Here is a 21,925-nt window from a genome sequence, read left to right as displayed (position 1 = left end):
AACATAACCCTTGGCCCCAAGCCATTGCCAAAAATTCCACGAGCACACCACATGCCCTCCAAGCTGACGCAAAATATGCCACGAGCATACAACCAATGGCCGCCTCAGCCGCACCACAAATGGCCATCTCAGCCCCTGTCAATATCAATCCAAGCCGCTGTCATACTCCATCCACTAATAAGGACACCACTCTATTGGCCCCCAAATAAGAGTCACCTAAACTCTTAAAATAGTAGAAGCTCAAAACTACCACACGCAATGGAAGCACCACAGGTGATACACTCACCAGTCTTCCACAAGCATGCACATGTTAACCACCAATTAATGGTCACATACCTTTGAACATGTATGGAATATCAACCCAAAACACCCCAATCTTAGGAACTCCCCGGGGATTGGGAAAACAAAGCACATTGCAAACAAATGTTCCCAATGAACACGACCTTATGTCCTGTCCAAATTGAAATAAACATGTCATTATGAATACAATGCCCATCAAACAGTTGAAGCACCCCCAAAAAGTCCAACCTGTAAAACAAAATTGCATGGTAAGACAAATTCCGAAAACACTCAGCTAACGTCCATGCTGAAAAAAAAAATGTTAAATACATTTTTTCCATAGAGTCCATCCTGTAAGAACTAAAAGAAAAAATTCCCAACAATCCTGAACCCATGCATCATTAAACATGCAATCCAACCAGTGACGTACAAGGAATACCCTACATTGCAGACAGATTAGATGAATCCCACCCGGCAAGGAAAATCATAATGTTAATTACCATAACATTGCCGAAAACACAATTCCCACAAGACCGGGCCACAACACATACCACTGCACATATATTCACGCACACCATACGCACCACACGGGCCATACAAAAACGCAACAGAGGCCAGGAATGCTACCCACTTACACGCACACATACTGGCCTCGACAACGCCTAATTCTTTAATTCTCACTCAAGGAAAGACGTTTCAACCCCACGTAAAAGTCATATAACTCCAGGTCAAAACCCTTGAGGCTGGCCATCCAGGAACCACATCCAACGCAAAAATCCTCCTTGTTGCACCCATCCGCTCCACACGACAGGCATCCCCGCACACATGTCCTCTTTGGATGTACACAGTACCTCAGACTACTGTCCAACTCCAAATATCTCTTCCGCGAGGAGTGGCACCATCCCTCGTCCCTCTCCACTACCACTCGCCTCTCAGACGTTTTCTGTTGATTTTTGCTGTGAAAACTCTCCAAGAATACTGAAGGCACCAGTGCCTCTCAATCCGCGGGTACGCCGGAGGAAGACCGAGCATTAATGTCCCCGACACCCATGGACGATGTCTCCGCGTTTCCCAAATCCACTGTGCTGCTCGCCATGAGGGGATTCAAACACTCTTCAAGTAATGTAACGCCTTCTCCCTCCTCCGCCAACGGTCACGCACGACAGCTCCTCCTACTAAACGCAGGGGCAAGAAACGTTGAAGGAAAAGAACACCCTCAGTCGCCACCTCCACCAACAGCACGGCGAAACTGCTGGCCTGGGAGAACACCGAACAAACTGCCCCGACACCTCCAGCCGAACGGGAAGGGCTCGCTCCAGAACCCCCAATGCAGGGCAACACAAAGCCAACTGCCACCGCACAAGACAGCCAACGAGACCCAGGGCACCAAACGCTCCAATCGGAACACCAGCCCAGCGCTCACCTCTCTGGGCCAGGGACACCGGACACCCAGCGCGGACGCCGGGGACTTCGGCCGGCCCACACTCACTGTCCTCACTGCCAAAACAGCAGACGCAGTAGGAACAGGACCAACGTGGAAACAACCACGAAATGGGGAGTGCCGCACCGGACTGCTGGCCCCCTCGGAAAGTCCTCCTCCACAGTAAGCGCCCTGTTGGCGGTCTCCGGGTGCCGCCGTCCGTGAGCCCCCCACCCCCGTGCTACAGAGACACGGACACAGCAGTGTTGCCAGTGTGGGCTCCCCGGTGATTGTGATGTCACCGGGAACGCCCTGTTTATTTAACAGCGCACGCGACGGAGTGAACGTCACCCCGTCGCGTGCGTACCCTTAAAGGGCCAACGCCACACTCCTCCTTTTCCATAACAACAAATTGGAAAATGGAGGGACTAACTATCACACATTTCTACATCACACAACTCTGTCAGTTTCAGCAAAAAACCCCCATTTATTCACAGCCACCCTGGATCCCCCACGGGTACCTGTCCTGGCCTGACCATTAGCCCCCGGTCAGCCACCCCAGCTCAGTCCGTAACATAGTCTGTGAGACGGGCAGGTTTCCCACGCCCTGTTCTCAGGGGGTACCTCCTGCCAGCGTCCCTGGCCGGTGTTTCTTGACCGGGTCTGCCTCGAGCCGGAGATTCCACTGCGGGGCTTTCTCCACCACCTTCATCCAGAGCGCCTTCCCCTTCTCGGCTGTCCGGGCTGTCCACTCTGGGGTCGCCGATTCTCCTGAAGAATGAAGCATTCCTGGTTACAGACGACGTCCCGTCAGAAGCGGTTACCATAGAACCCTTGACCGCCACAACATCTAAGGGAGCGGGTTCATACGTGAGAGACAGCTTTCCATGTGGGTGGCGATTCCTCACCAGCACCTCATCTCCCAGCGCGATGTGTGGGGGTCTAAGGCCCCTCCGGATGTTTTCCATCTGTGTCCTGATTTGTCTGTCCTCTTCGACCTGTTCATTGTCAATGACGGCAGGGTCCCTGTCCCCCACCTCCGGTATGACGTCTCTCGGGCATCTCTGGAAAAGTGCCTCTGCCGGGGCCACACCTGTTGAAGAGTGAGGTGTGGTCCGATATCCCCGCAGGAAGACGTATAAGGCCCTCTGCAAGCACTTGCCTTTTCCATGGGCGATCCTAAACACTTTGTTGAGGGTGCGCATCATGCGCTCGGCCTCCCCGTTGGCCCGGGGCCACAGTGGGGTGACCCGCCGATGTTGAATGCCATACTCCCTCATGAGCTCGGCAAAGCTCTCGCCTTGGAATGGTGCCCCGTTGTCGGAGCACAACACAGAGGGTAGGCCATGGGTGGCAAAGATCTTCTCCAGCGCCACCACCACGTTCTCAAATGCGACAGACTCTATGAACTCGACCTCCGGGTATCGAGACCACTCGTCCACCACAACTAGGAAGTGAGTGCCTCTCGACGTGGACCCGGAGTCGGCGTGCACCACTTCCCATGGCCGGGTCCCTCTGGGCATTGCTTCAATGGATGGTTCCCTCTGGGCGGGTGCTGCAGCCTGGCACCATACGCACGACGCCACAAACGCTTCCACCTTCCGCTCGAGTTCAGGGAACCACACCTTCTGACGAAGGCGAGCTTTGGTTTTGGGGGCCCCTTGGTGACCCTGGTGCGCCAAGGCGATGACCTGTGCCACTTTGGCCTGGGGCACCACGATCCTTTCCCCTCTCAGCAGCAGCCCCGACTCTGAGAATGTCAGTTCTTCTCTCACTCTCCACAACTGCTCGAGGGCCATTCTGGCATCACATGTCCTGCGTTCCACAGCCTCCAGCACTGTCTTCCAGGTACCCCTTTGCATGGCCTCCTTCAGGATGGCGAAACATTCATCGCCTTTTGATGCAACCTCGAGCTCCTCCACCTGCATGGAGTTTGGGGTGGCAGTCTCCACGATCAGGCGGACGTGCTCTTCGGCCTCCTCCGCTGATGCCGATTCCTGCGAGTCCCCTCTGGGGTGTCGAGAGAGATAGTCTGCCGCGTTGTTAGCCCCTGGACGATATATCAACGACACTCCATACTCGAGCAAGGCGAGCATCCAGCGCTCTATTCTCACTGGTGGACGAGATGATGAGCCCGCCATGATCGGCAACAACGGCTTGTGGTCCGTGACCACCGTCACTGGGCGCCCCAGAATATAGAGGCGGAAATGTCTGCAACCCCACAGCACCGCCAGGGCTTCCCTCTCAATCTGGGAGTATCTTTGCTCGGTGTCGGAGAGGGCCTTACTGGCATATGCTATGGGCCGAATCTCCTGGTCATTCCCCACTTGCGTGAGCACTGCCCCCAGTCCATATGGGCTGGCGTCCACCACGATCTCTGTCTGCAGGCTCGGGTCGAAGAACGCCATGGTGTCGTCCGCCGCCAAAGCCCCTCTGATGTCGTCAAATGCCGCCTGCTCCAGGGGGCCCCACTGCCAGGTTATGTCCTTCTTCGTGAGCGATCTCAACGGCTCTGAGCGGGACGCAAGGTTCCTGATGAAACGGCCACAGTAGGTGACCATGCCCAAGAAGCTCCTCACCTCTGCAACATTCTCTGGCGGACGCGCCTCTTTTATGTCCCTCACTTTGCGGGGATCTGGCGACACCCCATCCGCCTTAAATACGAACCCAAAGAATTCGATCGTTGTTTTCAGAAATTCACACTTGTCCTTGTGCAGGGTGAGGCCCAGCGAGCGCAGTCGTTCAAAGGTCTTGGCCAGGCGTGCCAGATGCTCCGTCTCCGATCTGGCATACACTAAAATGTCGTCGCTAATATTAAGGACTCCATCGAGATCCGCTAATGCCCCTCTTATGATGTTTTGAAAAACCTCCGCTGCGGAGGACACCCCAAAACTCAACCTCTTGTATCGGTAAAGACCTCGATGGGTGGTGAATGTTGTTATGTAGCGGGACTCGGGGTGCAGGACCACCTGATGATAGCCTGCTCTCAGGTCGAGCTTGGAAAAGAACTTCGCCCCTTGCAGTTCCGCTATAATGTCATCGATGGTAGGGGTTAGGTGTCGCTCCCTCTTTATGGCCTTATTGGGAAGCCGCATGTCCACACAGATCCTCACCGCATCTGGCTGTTTAGGCTTGCGTGCGATGACAATGGGAGACACCCACGGGGTGGGGCCCTCAACCTTTTCAATGATGTCCAACCCCACTAGATTGTCTAGTTCTCGATCCACCAGATCCCTGAGATGAAACGGAACTCGTCGGTGCTTCAGCGCCACTGGCTGTATTGACTCATCGATGTGGAGCCGGACCGGCTCACCCACCAGCTGTCCAATGCCTTCAAACAGGGAGCCATGTTTGGCCAGGAGCACCTGAATGTCGTCTAAATACACTGAGTAAGCGAATGTGACGATTCCCAGCGCCTCAGCCGCAGCACAGCAAAGCAGGGTGTTGTCGCTCACCGGTGTAACATAGAATCTGGCCCGGATGTATGAGTCACCATATTGAACATCAGCCACGAAAACTCCGTCCAGAGGCAGGGGCTGATCCCCGCCGAAGGCGAATATGCGTGCTCTCGGCGCAGTCAGCGTGGGCGGGGTCTGCATGGTATTATAATGCTGTCTTGCCATCACATTCACGGATGCGCCGGTGTCTACTAGCATCGGCAAAGAGTCTCCATTAACAAGCACGTTGCACCTGGGCTGTCTCTTGGAACGGGATTTCAGCATGCTTACACTGGACACGAAGAACACGTTTTCCTCGTCCTCTTCCTCCTCCTCTTCGTCCTGAGGGGCCCCTTCGTCACCTTGGTCTACCTGAGTAACGTTGGACGTCCTTTGGGGCCGGAAGAAGCCGGCTCGAACTGGCCCCCTCGTCACTACCTTGGGAGCTGCAGACCTGCACATCCTGGCGAAGTGGTCAGCGCCTCCGCATCTACCGCACTTAACCCCAGTTGCAGGGCATTCAGCGGGGTGCGGGAGATCGTATCCACACTTCGGGCACGAAGAATTAGGCCCCGGCGGGCGCGGGCTCTGGGTGTTCATGGGGCGCCTCGATCCGCGGCCTCTTCCGACCGCGCAGACCTCCTCCACCTTGCCTGGGCGGGCACCAGCTTCCATCCTTGTCGCCCGCAATTCCGACACTTCGTGGCACCTTCCCAATTCTAGGATGCGAGGAAGGGTGATGCCAGGCTCGCGCAATATCTGGCGCCTCAGTTTCCCAGAGATACACCCCTGAATGAGTTGGTTGCGAATCATTACTTCAGGGTCGTTCCACGCACATGGCGCTGCCAATCTCCGCAGCCGCCCATAGAACACATCCAGAGTCTCGTCATCCTTTTGTCGAGCCGGTCCCATGAGAAAACGTTCATAGTCCGCATTGGCCATTGGCAGAAAATGGTTATGGAGTGCCTCCTTCGCCGCCGCAAACGACCCATCCACCGGCTGCAGGGACAGGAATACCTCATGCACTGCTGGACCAGCAGAGTACAGGAGAGTGGCCAACTTGCCGTCGTCACTTGTCTCCATCGTGGCCCTGAAGTACATCTCGAGCCTATCCATCCACATCTTCCACCTCTGTCCCAGGCTTGATGGAGCACCCGAGGTATCAAACTCAGGCATTGGCTGTAGGGACCCAGGTGGTTTCGGCGGGGGAACATGCGGAGGCGCAGGAGCAGCAGCAGGAGCCGCAGCAGCAGCAGCTTGATTCATGGTGGACAGCGCACAGGCACCCCAGAAGTCAAAATGGATGAGGCCGCAACTCACCACCAGCAGTCAGTCTCCCAGGGTATTACAAATTCTGCCTCACACCAGGCGTGCTCCTCGCAGAAGTGTCACTCCAGCAGACAGTGAAGTGTGCAAAAATTGAGCAGGGGGAAAAAAAAAAACCCCAGTACTTTCAGCAGGTTTCCCATAGAGTCTCATCCATCTGCTCGGTAAAAACAGTGAAAATGTCAGTGATTCCTTCTGAAACCGACATGTGCTGTCTCCAGCGACCATCCGCCGCTGAAGTTTCCAAAAATTGAGTCCGGATGGCTCACCGACGCTTCGTTATGAAGCCGTGAGTCTCCGAGGCCTATTGATCAAAATGGCCGCCGGCCGCGTGTGTCGCTTCCTTCTCCGCGGTCAGAGTTCGTCGGAGCGTTCACGTGAGATCATCTACGCTCCAGACGAATATCCCCGCCTGTTCCAGGAAGTGATCCCGGCATTCGTCGCCACTGTTGGCGGTCTCCGGGTGCCGCCGTCCGTGAGCCCCCCACCCCCGTGCTACAGAGACACGGACACAGCAGTGTTGCCAGTGTGGGCTCCCCGGTGATTGTGATGTCACCGGGAACGCCCCGTTTATTTAACAGCGCACGCGACGGAGTGAACGTCACCCCGTCGCGTGCGTACCTCTAAAGGGCCAACGCCACACGCCCCACCGGGTGGGATGTCAGCACTGGAGGGCGGTGTCACACTCCGTCGGCTGCCCCCCTCCGCAGCAGCAAGATCCCATCCTCGTCGCCAGTGATGTAATTTAGGATTACACAAGTCCAACACGTAGGTAAGTAATGTACGGTAAATGTATTGCTTGTTACAGCGCCACCCTAATCACGTTAGATGGTAAGCAATCGACACAACGGCAACATCCCACCCGGCCGCAACAGTTAGCCCCAACTGCCAAATACAGAACGTAGTGCTGAACTCGTACACTGCACGTTCTAAGCCATGCTCAGCAACACCTTCACGTGCACCTCATTCCCAACACGTAATATACATTAAGACACGTCCTCTCTGGTTCCTTCTCTCACTCCAAGTACCAACTGTCATCCCTGGAACCCAGAGCATGCTCCAGGTGCCACACGCATTACTACAATCTCATTCCATCAGGCCTCTCGGCTCATGCGCACACCAGCATACATGCCTTGGCTACAACACAAAGGCATCATGAATATATGCTGTAATATGCTTCTGGTGGCCTGGCATGCCTGGCATCTATCAAATGTTATCAGATACAGAACAGATTGTACATTTTACAGATTTCTTCCCATTCTTTAAAAATGTGTCCAGCCAAATGCATTTCTGCCCATGTTAAAAAATGTTCCTAAGGGGAGGAACGCCTAACTTTCTACCCCAGCCACCCACCTACAGGTGTTCGGTCTTGATCTGTCTCGAGAGGAAAGCTCAGGGGCAACGTGCTCGCCTTGGAAGCAAGACGACACGGAACACCACAGGTTCGATCCCAGGGTCCGCGCCGAGAAACCTCCGGGTATTAAGCGCATTATAAATAACCTATCATATCATATCACCCTGCTTGTGCTGGGGCCAATTCCCAAAAGGTTTCAGAGCATTTTGGAAGTTATTTTGAGGGCCCCAATGGGCAAAGTGATTACCTTTGAGAGTGGAAAATCGGGTGCTCTGTTATCACCCTCGATATTTGGCAAATAGTCTTTTCGTGCGCATCCACTACATGTGTTCCATCGAAGTGCATGCTGGAGGCCTCTAGGTTACATTCCGGAATAAATTGCATTGCCTAATGTACAGCACACCAGGTGGACGGTGTCAAAGGCATGACGAAAGTGCTTGCTGAGACCCCATAGGAGTGCAGGTCCACACCCCAATACTCCCCCGCCTCCTCCCATCCCACCTGCACAGCTCTCATTCCATCGCCGGCGCTCATAATTGAACCGTTTAGGGCCTCCGTGGAGACATCAGTAGGCAGCCTGGTAGCACGGAGGGGCTGCCACCACAGACTGGCCCAAGCTTCGGGCGGGTCTTACAGGCGGCGACGTTCCCGACCACCAACATAACGAAGGATCCGTGCCAGGGGAGAGGAAGGCGGCCAGTCCAGCAAATGTGAGCAGCAGACATTGCATCGCGGCCTAGAACAATCTCCCTCATGGCCGTTCAGATCCGGCAGTGATGCAGGAGTGCTGGGGACTCGTTTTGATTGTATTTGTATAGCATGCTATGTGTGGAATCCTATCGATGTGCGAACATAAGCAAATTGTTAGAATATGCAGCACATTTTTCGACTGCTTTCAAACATGGACAGTTTTTCTCTTATTTTATGGGATGCTAAGAACAAGGGGCCCAAATCGTGGCCCAGGTGGATATCTTTGGTCTTATCACATGCATTGTAGATTTGCCGTATTTTTTTAACAGGGTTTGGGGCGGTGGGGGGGGGGTGGAAGGTGTCAAGTGCCTAGATATTTCTAATGCAGTCAAATCATGTGTTCTTGTGATGCAGACACCCCGAGCGATGGGTGCATGCTGCCACACCACCTCTCCCAGGGCTTATAAAGATGGCAGTGTGCAAGCTGTGTGTTCGTGTGACTCGTGCTAAACGCTGTTACAACGAAATACATCTTTTTTTGCTGGCCATTACTGGGAGGAGGAGCCGAGTACCAGGAGGGACAGCACACCCATATAAATACTTGCTGCCAGCGCAGTGTGTGCGCAATGTGCAAGCTGTGTGTTCGTGTTCGCTGGTCGGCTGGGCTGCTGGACTGTCAGGTTAAAGGCTGCAGCTTCATACCCTCGATTGAGTAATTGTTGTACAGCATTAACAAAACGTTGAATTTCATTTGGCACCCACTTAATGAACTTTGTCTTAACATTGTGGCTGGGAATACAACGCCGGATACTATGACAGCAATTCACATCTGATACCACCGATCTGGTCTCTGCGAAATCAGCGTGCTGCTACACTCCCGCTGGTCAGTTATAGTGTGGAAAAGAGGAGCGTCTGTGGGCGTGTGCCTTTGAGCTCCCTTTTCGCTGCTGGTAGCGGAGACTAGCCTGCTCCTCTAAGCATACAGCCTTTTTGAATTGTCAACTAAAGCGGGGTTTTGTCTACTTGGAAAGTAATAACATCTGATTTGCTCTGTGACACCAACTACATCAGCCCCTATTACGTGGTGTTGAGCAATCTGTTTTCCAGAGCAATGACACATGATCTTCGGAGCGGCAGCTCCATCACCTCACCCTTACCTAGACCCATCACGGACGAAGAGATGCTGGCTGCCACCACTTTGCCTCTTCCTCCCTCACCCACAGAAGGGGTTGAAGTGCTGACTTTAAATCCAACTGTACCAGCCAACGGGAAAAAATCCAAGAAACTGAATAAGCATTGCAAGAACTTGATTACCTCCTTTTCTCGCCACCAGGTGCGTTACGTGTCGAGCACCCCACCAGTTTATGCACCTCTGGAAATTCCATGTAAAGTGACTCTCGCAATCTTCACCAGCTCACACCAAAACAGCATCAAGAAGTTGCAATCAATCATATCACTCAACTTGAGGAAAACGCAGCAGTTTCCAAAAAGACGTCTTTGGACCTATCAATGGTTGACACTCCTCCGATAAGTTGAACTGCTCCGTTACCTCACAACATAATGGCCAGTGAACTTTTCCAATTCATCCAATAGCTCCACGAGCAGTGGATCAAGTGCTAGCACCTCAACTGGAGCCAATACCTCAACCAGACACAGCAATAACCCCAGTTTTTTCAGGGGCAGGGCAAGAGAGGCCGGAACAAATACCAACGGCCCCCCCGCATGGAGACGAGGAACTGGCAAGGCCCACCACTCAGTTGGTAGTTCCCATCTACAACCTGACAAAATATGTCCTGTCAAAAGAAGAAGAACAAGTGTTGTTAAAAGGTTTGTCTTTTGTCCCCACGCCCAGGGCACAAAGCTTTGAAACAGAAGTTGAGTTGCAAAACATTTTCCGGCTCATCAGACTCAAATATTTCTTTAGAAACCCTCCTACAAAAGCCAAAGAATCAAGCATCACTGGTCTAAAGCTACCATCAAGATTTACACCTTTAAACTCCATGGTCAGTCCATCCATTATAGCGTTTGAAAATCGCATAATTGCAGAAACCCAAACCCTCTTATGCTCTAAAAACAACAGCAAAGACAATTTATCAAAAAAAGAAAGAGAAGCACTTGTCAAATTAAAATTGAATGACACTTTCATAATCAAGCCTGCCGACAAGGGAGGGGGCATAGTCCTTTGGGACAAACAAGATTATGGAAGTAATGAAACATCTAAACGATCCCCTGGCCTATCGTAAGCTTCCCAATGATCCCACCAGTAGACTCAAAGAAGAAATTACCAACCTTATGAAACATGCTTTTGATGAAGGATGGATTGACGAAGACGAACAGTCATTTTTAGTCAACCAAAATCCCACCACACCAGCCTTCTATGTATTGCCCAAGTGCATAAGAATTTGTCCAAACCACCTGGACGCCCCATTGTAGCAGCTATAAATTCATTTCTAGAACCCCTATCGGTGTACGCCGATTGGTTCCTGAGGCCTTTTGTTGGTAAAATGCAATCGTATATTAAAGATACCACCAGCATGATCAATACAATTGCAGATATTCATACAACCGCAGAAGATATACTTGTGACTTTAGACGTAATAGCCCTTTATACAAGTATACCCCAACAAGATTGCCTCAATATGATGTCAAAATATTTGGACTTACGTACCACCACTTTAATGCAAGTAAGTACCTACGGCATTCATTCTTGATTGTATACGCCTAGCGCTAAGGGAAAACTTTTCTTTTTGAAACCACCTTTTTAAACCAACTACAAGGGACTAGCATGGGTGCGACATTTGCGCCTGACCTTGCTAACCTCTATATGGACGATTTTGAGACCAAGTCTGTTTATCATTGTAATAATCCATTTAAATCTAACATCCAAGCCTAGTACAGATATATCAATGATGTTTTCATGATCTGGAGAGGCTCCACTATACAACTTCTGGAATTTCACACATGGCTAAATCTCCAAAATTTGAACATTCAATTCACTATTGCATATAACAGCACAAGGGTTTCCTTTCTAGATCTAGAAATCATTAAAACAGACCATGATACACTAGAAACAGTGCTCTATAAGAAGCCCACTGACAGGAAGACATTGTTAAATTATGCAAGCTTTCATCCTAAAAGTTTAAAAGAAGGACTTCCGTTTGGTCAATTTTTACGTATTTGGAGAAATTGTTCCCAGATAACTGACTATAAAACACATGGCCAAGCTTTGAAAATCAGACTCAAAGACAGAGGTTATCCAAAGCCTACAATACAAAGAGCCTATAAAAGAGCGCAGCACATGACCAGGGAGACATGTCTAACACCATACAAAAAACCACCTTAGATAAGATCACATGTGTTAGCACTTATAGTCCAATCAGTGCTCCCCTCCGTAAAATCATTTTGAAACACTGGGACATGTTGAAAACAGAAGATTTCAATCCTTCGAAACCACGGTTCGCCTTTAAAAGGCAAAAAAATCTAAAAGATAACCTGGTACATACCTATCCCTCACCAGCCACATTTAAATCCACCCAAAACACACTATGGGGTTTACCCCCGGTGACAGGCCACTACAGATGTGGCAAATGTTCAGTGTGCCCTCAGACCAGGGATATGAAAACTATCACTCTAGGCACCCGAGTGGTTCCACTGCGGGATTTCACCAACTGTGCTACTACGTGGGCAGTATATGCCATTATCTGCCCTTGCAATCTAGTTTACATTGGTAAAACAAAACGGCAAGTAAGGCAACGCATCTGCGAGCACAAATCGTGCATTAAAAACAAATAAACCGATGGTAGCCCACTACGTGAAAAACAGCACAGATATGCTTTGGTGCGTCCTAAAGGTAGTCCAGCAGGCCCCTCGAGGAGGCAATCGTGATCTCTCCCTAACTAGATGTGAACAAAGATGGATTTATGACACAAATTCAGTCAAACAAGGCCTACATGTGACGGTTGAATGGAACATCTTTCTATGAAGAATTGGTATGCCTAACCTATTAGGTCCCCTGAAAAAAAATCATCCTTCTGGTATCCTTAGGCTTCTCCTCCCACTATGTGGGTCCCCTTTGCTCTAGCAGAAGCATTATCTGAGCCAAGACTACAACTATAAAATGCCAAATTTGTAATAAACCCCGGAGTGATATTACAAATACAGGTTAAGTGTATAAAGATTAAATGCTCATATGTATAATATATAGTCTCAATAAAAATAAACCATCTTATACCACAGGTTTGGTTTTCTTTTTATACATTGTGAGCTATAAATAATTTTTTGGACTACAATTTCCATCACCACTGTAGTTCTACCTAAACAACACAAGCAGGTGATTTGTAACATCTATGAACGCGCGCCCAGGAAGGCTTTGATATTCTGCTCCAAAGCAGCATATGTAGGGGAGTATCATTGGGGTATTTGTCTCTCCACACACTCGGAGAGACAGTGCAGGATAGGTTTTTTAACCATGGGTTACCAATTTTCGCAACGCGTTGTAAAAACTACAGTTCCCTTTAGCATAGTAGTTCTTGTGTAAGAGTGCGTACATGTGTCACGCGATCACGTGTCCGGGAATACAATTGCAGTTCCGGTCAAGTAGAGAGTTAGTTCATGAGTCTGTCAGCCGGAGACGTTTTTCGGACTCACTTGGAGGTGGCACAAACATTCCAAAGTGCGTGCTTTACTGGCGTTCACTTTTTGAAATAGCGAGCGTTTTTTTTTTTTACCGCTTAGGCGAACCGTTGCCATATTTATGTTTGACCTGGCAAACGGGTTCATTGGGGAACCTTGTCACACAGTTCTGGTGTGTATGAATATATGACTTTGGCTATGAAAAACGAATATGTTCTCCTTTACACTAAATTTTGTCATAGATGCATGCGCATTTATCTGCACGCACGAAAAAAATATATGTGCTCCAATTTAGGATCCCATGATGTATATATGCAATCCTATGCTTTTTGACATCATTTAAGAGGCCAGTGATGGGCTTTGCCACATCATAACTATGATTACAATCGGACCTCGATTGAACATGCCCCTATTTACCTCTCTATTCAATGTATCTATGGCCCTGAGTAAATGCAGAACTGTGCTCTAGATAGAAACAAAAATGACATCTCTGCTGGTGTACCTTTTTCCAGTTTCTGTTGCCATATTGAAACACGGAATCATCATCCCACTGAATAAACAGAGTTCTGTTATCAGTTTTACACTGTGGAAGTAGTATCATATTGTCCTCCACAAAGCAAACATAAAAGGTACTTTTTCTATTAGACAAGATTTGTTGCATTGTACCACTGACTGAGTATCCTGTGCACTATAATTAAGCAGCCTAGTGATATATATATATATCTATTTACAGATATGGTAAAGGAACTTACTCTATGTCACGCATCCGTGAAGGAGCCAGATGGTGTCATCTTACTAAAACAATCCTGCCTAACACGTCCCGAAGAAATCTGTGTCACACACAGGTTAGTCTATGAAAAGGCAGTGATAATACTGTCCATTACCACATATTTTTAGTTTAGCTCTGTTTAGGGGCCTCGTTGTGAAACCAATTTTATTTTCTCACCCGTAGATCATAACACAAGCCAATGGGAAAGTATGAATTACCTATCTGAAAATACTTGATATTCTGTCCTGAAGACGGCCATCAACATTAGAACCACCGGCACAGAGAGAGTGTACCGGATGAGTTTAAAGGGCCGAAACATATATCGACTTGTTAATAGGAATCTTGTACCATCTGTTTCCTATCTCTCAATTTAAGAACAAAACACAGGGTCTTTTGGGTTTAATGGATAATCCTACACCCTATATGGACATTTTGGAATAAAATAGAGCGGTGGCTAAAGAGGTACACGAAAAGAACAAACCAACACCTGCTCCTAAAAATCTGAATTAGATGGACTAATGCTATTGGGATCACGCTATTGATCCTTAAATTGGGTACAAAAATATGTTCTTGTGTTTACAGTACTGTACACTGTTTTTCCCGTTTTTTAAGAATGAGTTTGGAATTGTCTGTATTTGTCTCTATTCATTATGAAAGATCTGGTGTCTATACACCAGTTAGATTGTAAGTGGATAGCACAGTTTTGGTTTTTATGTATATAAGACTTCTCTTTTGAGCCCTTTTTTTATATTTTGCATTAAATGAACCCAATAAATGATTTTTTTACTTCAATATACAACAAGTGTGGTATGAATAATCTTCAATTACATTAGATTAGCTTGGACCTAGCCTTGTGTTTCTCAGGGACTAAAGGTAGGGGTAGTCGACCTTTCATTTTTTGTTTTTTGTCAGTGTACCTCGGGTACAGACTTTTTCTCCTCCTCGTCAGCACCTTCACCTACTCCACTTCCTCTGCAACGGTTATCAGTGATGATGCGTCGTATAGAGAATGGCAAAGGTGAACAGATAGATGGGCAGTTTTCAGAGATAAATCAGCTCCTATACATTTTGGTCTCCTTTATAGGAAGGCATACATCGAGAGACCAAAACAAACACGGCATTGCTTGAATCACTGCTGTACACGTTTGAGCATATAGACTTGCATACTGAGGCATTGGACTTTCTGCTTTCTAGGAAATTAGAGTCAACTGAGGCATCGCCGCTGGAAACCAAGGGAACCCCGGGCGCTGTTTTTAAGGAACCCATATCACAAGCAGAAAGGGCGACCAATCTTAAACCATCTGACCACACTGAGAAGATTGCTCAAGACCAACGGTCTGCGCAGCTGCCAGCGGTTGAGACTAATGCCCCTTTGGCACCTCTTGCTAGTTCCATAACACAGCAGGCCCCCGTTGGGCGAGAGTCACGAGTAATTTGTCTGCCACAGATGCCACCTGGGTGGAAGGTTGGGGCGCAAAACGAATTCCAAATACTGGCAAATAGGCTACCGACTCTCCCTGAGCTATCGAACATCAATTTGCAGGAGCACATAGCGAATGAATCAGTGGAGGAAATTCTTAGCATGGATTCAGTAAAGATGCTGGACAGAGCCGACAAAGGGATTACATACCTGGGCATAACACTCACAGCTCGGGTGGAGCACTTATATGGGGAAAACTATCCGCAGCTACTGGAGAGAATCAAACAAGACCTAGTACAATGGAACCCCTTAATTATATTGTGGTGGCGTAGAATGACTTCAATAAAAATGAACACCCTACCCAAGGTGCTTTACTCCTTTCAGGCCATCCTGATTAAGATCCTCAAATCCTTTTTTAAAACACTAAGGCAATCATGTCATCAATCTGGAGAAAAAAAAGCCCCAGCGAGTAGCAAGAACAGTACTGACAGCTCCAATGCAAGAGGGAGGGCTATCCCTTCCACACTTTTTTTAAATACTATCAAGCGGCGCAACTGTGGGTATTAAAGGAATGGATGCAGGGGATGTTTCCGGGCATGGCCCGAATAAGAGAAAAGGTCTGGTTATGTGGGATGTGGGAACCAAAGTCAAAGTCATTCACAAAACTACAGAAGAGGTGCTTCATGGGACTATTAATAGAAGCATGGCTTGTGATAGCCCAGAAATGGAAACAAAGGGCCCCGCCAACGATATTTGACTGATTGCAGAAGGTTTGAGCACTGGAAACAATGGAATGGATAACACATAAGCTCCAGGGTAATCAAAAGTCTTTCCAGAGGAATGGGGATCAGTGCTTGCGTATATATGGCCCAATGGTGCCCACACAAAATAAGAATTTTGGACTTATTCACAACATGAAACATTATCCTGGGATGAGACGGGAAAGCGGTGGAAATGTGGGGGCAGGGCTGGTTGGGAAACGATGGTGTTATATCACCATGAGAAAAATAATTAAAATATGTTTAAAAAGAAAAAGATGGCTCTGTGACTCCCTGACCTTGCAGATGACCCTGTGAATCAGCGGGGTGGATCCCAGAGATCCCCTGCCCTGTCCCACAGCCAGGAAGCAAACTGGTGTAATTGACTGTTACTCACGTGGCAAATAGGTATACCTGAGGGAGACACCATCTGTCGGAGATCCTCCTCAGGATCTCCTCGTTCAACTGCCACTCATAGTTGTTGACCCCCAGCCTGAGTCTGTCCGCCTCCACGTTGGATTCTCCTGGAAGGCGGACTGCTGATAAGTGCATGTTGTTGGACAGTGCCCACTCCCATATGTCGATGGACAGCCTGCAGAGGGAAGGGGACCTGGTACTTCCCTGCTTGTTGATGTAATGCATGCAAATGGAGATGCCTGTCTGGATGCAGACCGACTTGCTGCTGACAACGGGGAGGAACGCTTTGAGAGCAATCCAGATGGCCATCATCTCGAGCCAGTTGATGTGTTCCAGTTGTTCCTGCCATGACCATACTCCATGGACACTGTGGTTGTCCAGTGTAGTCCCCCATCCCTCTAGGTACGTGTCTGTGGTAATGGTGATCTCCAGTAAAGGCTGCCTGAGCGTCCTGCCCGCTAACAGGTTGGTCGCTGCACTCCACCGTACCAGGACCTGGTGAAGGTGCTGTGGTGTGCTGACTAGAGCTGCTTGGGAGCCCATCTCCTGATTCCAAGATGCTGAGAAATATAGCTGCAGCCTCCTCATTTTGAGTCTTGTGTGCGACACAGCCAGGATACAAGACACCATTATATCGAGCAGGTACTGGTACCACCCTGCTGAGGTTACTGGTCTCCTGAGAAAATGCCTTGAGGCCTTCCTGATTGCTGTGACCTTGTCTTCCGAGAGGAAGAGCCTCTCTCCAAAATTAGACGCAGGGAAATTAAGGACTGAGTGGGGAGTAACTGCAACTTCTTGAGGTTGATAGAGAACTCCAGATCGTATAGCATGTGCATAAGTGCTGAAGTTGTACGGTGTACCCCTCAGGTGACTCCGCTCGGACAAGCCAGTCGTCAAGATATGGGTAAAGGTGGCGGCCCTCCGACACCGAGCAGAAACGCTACCGCATTCATTAACCTTGTAAAGACCCTCAGGCCGAATTGAGGCCAAAAGGGATGACATTGTATTGGAAATGAAAGCCCATGATCCTGAACCCTAGGAAGGAACGGTGAGGCTCCCAAGTTGGGACGTGCAGGTAAGCATCCTTCAGATTCAGGGAGCACATCCAGTCTCCCCCACACAGTGTCTCCGCGATGATTGCTGGAGTAACCATCTTGTACTTTTGAAGGGGTAGGGAAAGGTTCAAGGAAGAGAGGTCTAGAACAACTCTCAGGCCAGCCTGGTTCTTTTTCTGCATTGCGAATATACAGGAATAGAAACCCATGCCTCGTTGTGAAGCTGGAACCTCCTCTACCGCCTGACTCGCAATGAGTGAATTTCCGCTAGAAGAGTTGCCGTCCCAATCTGTGGGAGTGGAGGGGAGGAAGGAGGAAATCGAGTTATCGGCAGACAGAAGCCTGTTGAATCTATTGAGAGAATCCATGGGTCCACAAAGCTTGCCCGCCAGGAAATGGTGTGAAGGGCAAGCCTGACCCCCACCGGAGACTTGTGGATCTGGATGGCACCCTCACAGTTTCTTTTCTTCTGAAGCAGGTGCCTGGGAGAGAGACTGAAAAAAACCCTTGTGAGAAGATTTGTGCCGCTTGCACTTGTGCCAGCTGGGTGACCTGTCAGGCTGTCTAGAGCGGCGCTCCTGGAAGCCCCTGAAGCCACCAAAGGTATGACTTCTGTCAGAGAGTTGCCGACTTTGGCTATAAGCCTTCAGTGCAGATTAAGTCAAGATTGACAAGGACTTAACTGTATGGGAGCTGTTTTTCTTTTTATCAAGCTCCTCATCCGTAGTAGAATGAAACAAGTCACCACCTGCAAATGGCCGGTCGAGAATGTGCTCCTGCACATCAGAGTTAAACTTCCTCTGCTTGAGCCAAGCTGTCCTGCTCATTTCGGTGGCAACACAGATCGCTCTGCCTACAGTGAAAATGTGTGCCTCTGTGGACTTCATGATATCCTGGTCCACTAGCTTCGCCTATGCCAACCCTGCCCTGAATCTCGTCTGACTATGCGCAAGGAGCTCTGGGAGGAAGTCTGCAATCTCCTGCCAAAGCTTCTGGTTCATTGCTGCCAACATGGCGTCCCCGTTGGCCTGGAACAGGTGGAGCATAGCTTTAGAGTAGATCTTTTTGCCATATAACTCCAGCAGCTTTTCCTCCTTCCCTAGGAGGGCTGAAGTAGGGGCAGATAAGAGGCCTGTGGCTTAGACTAGAGGGAGGCTGCAGCTATAACAGAGGAATGAGGTTGGGGGTGCACAAGTAGTATGAGTCAGTCCCGTTCCCCTTGCCTATACTTGGCATCAAGGCGCTTATTCGTAGGCTGCATGGAATGTGGCTTTAGACAGCCCTTTTTGGCCAAGGCTTATACATCCTTTCGTAGAGGGATGCCAGTTCTTGTGGACAGGCAGAGGATCAACACCTCTGCCAAGACCCCCACCTCAGGTTATTCAATTAGGGGCTGTGGGATACCCAGGTACTCGGCCACACCCACCAGCCTCTCGTGGAAAGCCTTAGCTAAGGAAGGAGTACCCTGATCCTCCTCTTCGTCCGTGTCCTCTGCTGTGTGCTGCAGGCTGAGAGCTGCTTGTGGTGTGGTGGGTGCGGGCAGATGTGGCGTGCTGACTGGCAGTGCCGGAGGCTGTGGCGGGGGCTGCACCGGGGGCGGAACTGCCACTACTACCTGCAGCAGTGGAAGCGCGGAAACCTGGGCTGGAACTGGGGTCTGGACCATGGTCGGAGCTTGAGGTGGTACCACAGGGAGCATGTCCTTGATGACCCCCCCTGAGGATGGTGTCTATCTGAGGCGATGTCATGAGGGTGAGGAACTTTTCAAAGAACCTATTCTCGCATGCTGGTGAAGGGCTTGGCTGTGTGGTAACAGGCCCCTGTGCCTGCTGTGCTCTTGCTGCCCCTTGTCACACTAAGCTGGTGTCTGTGTACCGCCCATATGCGGATGTGGTTGGGTATGATGTGGACCAGGTAACTGGCGTTGTCCAGTCCCATCTCAATGTGCGTTTGCGTGCCTACACACCGGAGTGGGGAGTCTCGGGATACGCCGCCATCTTGTCCGGCTGGGCAGCCATTTTCTTATGCCCAGCGCCACGTGCCTGCTGCGTGGTGCCCGATGAGCTTGGCCTAGTCTCCACCTGCACGCTTAAGAGCGAAGGTTCGGACCTTCCCTGCACCTCAGGTAGAGAACTGGGAGGCGGTGTGCCCTCAGCCATGCTACCGGTAGTGCTAATGCTGCATATAGGCACCTCCTCGGGAGCGAGCCTGGTGTTAGAGCATAGCCCCTCGGGGAGATCCCCGGTACGAGAGCCTTGCGGCCCCTCAACATTGGGACAGGAAGGATCCTGGGACCCCTTGGTCTGTTGGCCGGTAGCTCTCGGAGCCTCGGCCCCCTTGCTGGTCTTAGAACCTGGAAGGCCCCTGCCACTTGAAAGCTTCTCAGGGAAGGAGTCACCCTTGCTGGGTGCATAGGAAAACAGGGCACCTACCTTAGGCCTGGTCTTCCTCTTCACACATACATTGATGTCTTCTGGTGGTGATCTTTCGAACAATTCCCTCCACCTGGCTAAACGGTTCTTCAGTGAGCACGGGGTCAGTGCGTCCCACGCAGAACAGCCATCCCTGCTGTGGTCGGGGCAAAGCACGTGGATTTACAAGGCCAGAGGCCTAACCAAGGAGTGCAGGTGAAAGCAGTCCGCTCAAGTCAATGCGGAAAAGAGGGGTGTGGTGCTGGTGGGTGGAGTCAGGGGAGTGCATGATCCCAGGGCTGCGCCCCGTGGGCATCTAATTTTAAAAGGCAAGACCATTTTTTCGGGTGAAAAAAGGCTCCGTTTCCCATCCCATACAGTATGGAGGAAAGAGGATGGGATGTAGGAGTATGATTGCGCTCAGGGTGGAGTATTGGAGCACCACATATGCAACTGTGGAACAGGTACATAGCTGGGACTTTGATTTTCCCTCCGGTGAAGATCCCACTTGGTTTTATCCAAGAAAGCCTACCCTTTTTGTGCTGGATGACTCAGTGGTATGGTTTTGGATTTCAACATTAAGTGGTTGGTCCCTAGCTGAACTCTAATGCAATAGGTTTGGTTTATAGGAAGCACAAGCACCACCTAATAATCCAAATTAATTGATTTTAGATGAGAAAAGTGGCCCTTTCTCAACATTACCAGGGTTATTGAAAGTTCCTCTGCATCAGTTTCTTTCCATGCTGCTCATTACTGTGCGTCAGAAGAGATCACATCTAATGCCAATAAACGGAATGTATCTCCATGGGTCATGGACTCTACCAGTTAGAGGGCTGGCAATGAGTTGCCGTTCACTATGGCTTCACGTGTTCTAGCGCTGCTTGCTGTAGATTTGCACATTACAAAATATATTTGTCCTCATATTTTTTATTTGTTTTGGACTTGTCTGCCATGGTTATTTCCCCATATTCTCAGTGAGGAGACCTTGATAAGGTAAGACCACACATCGGTAGATAGCAGTAGCATGACTCTAGTACATTGCTACTGATAGGATCCTGGGTATTGAAACATCTGGCCTGGCTTAATGTAGCAACGTCTTGGTACTGGCTCCCTTTGTGCAAACAAAGTGAAAATGTCTTTAATGTAGAGCATCCTCTGGGGGAACCAGGACACAAAGATGTGTAATGTTTATATTTTATTAACAACTAGATAATTCATTCAAAGCCTACATGAGTATCTGTTGAATTTCACTCGAGGCATGTGATCCCTTCATTTTGTAGATTGGGAGGGGGCATGGATTTTGGGGGGGGGCATATGTTTCTGGGGGGCATGGGTTTTGGAGGGTGGGAGGGGGTACAAAGGTTTCAAGGTGGACCCCGAGGCTGTCTCTGCCCCGGGCCCTAACACTTTTAAGATGGCCCTGGTCTCTGGCCGTTTCCTCCTTGCGTGCGTTTCCGCTTGCTTCCTTCGTCTCTGGTGGCTTCCACTTCACACATCTGCTTCTCTCCAGGCTCCGTTAAGCAAATAGCTGCTCTAAGTCAACTGGGAAGGCCCAGGACCGGCTCCTGGCATTCCTGCAGGGTGTCCTTCTTGCACAGCCTCTTTCTCCTTCTCTGGTGAGCCATCTCGCTCCACCACACCATTAACTGCTTCTCGGTTTCCTCGCCTTCATAGAGAGATGCGGCTCTTCCCTGCCAGCAGCAGACATCAATTCCCTGCTTCACTTGCATTTTAAGGTTTGTTTCTACAAACACTAGAGCGCACGTTGGCCTTCTGGCCTTCACTGATCTTTACTGCTCTGTTCACAGCTTCTTCATCACAGTAATTTTACATATATTGCAATGATAGTTGGTGCTTGGTAACTTGCATGCAAAGTCCTGTCCTCCTTTTCCATAACTATGGACAGAAAAGCTGGTTTGGTTCTATAATTTCAGTAACTTTAAAGTCACAAAAATTA

General features: G+C 49.6%; 1 protein-coding gene and 1 long non-coding RNA gene across 3 annotated transcripts in view; one reads left to right on the top strand and one right to left on the bottom strand.

Annotated features, from left to right (window-relative positions):
* TBC1D16 (TBC1 domain family member 16) overlaps positions 1 to 21,925 on the bottom strand; it is a 1,332,482-nt gene that overhangs the window by 825,232 nt on the left and 485,325 nt on the right. The window lies entirely within an intron of this gene.
* On the top strand, positions 13,092 to 15,006 carry LOC138583189 (uncharacterized). 2 transcript variants are annotated; one of them, XR_011305182.1, is made up of 3 exons: positions 13,092 to 13,178; positions 13,872 to 13,983; positions 14,091 to 15,006. It is a non-coding gene; the product is annotated as an uncharacterized lncRNA (long non-coding RNA). The 2 variants fall into 2 exon arrangements; XR_011305181.1 differs by lacking the exon at positions 13,092 to 13,178 and adding an exon at positions 13,459 to 13,767.

The sequence above is a fragment of the Ambystoma mexicanum genome, chromosome 3q (genome assembly GCF_040938575.1).
Source record: "Ambystoma mexicanum isolate Mex_15411 chromosome 3q, UKY_AmexF1_1, whole genome shotgun sequence".
In the NCBI taxonomy this organism is placed as follows: domain Eukaryota; kingdom Metazoa; phylum Chordata; class Amphibia; order Caudata; family Ambystomatidae; genus Ambystoma; species Ambystoma mexicanum.
This window is presented reverse-complemented; position numbering and strand designations above follow the sequence as displayed.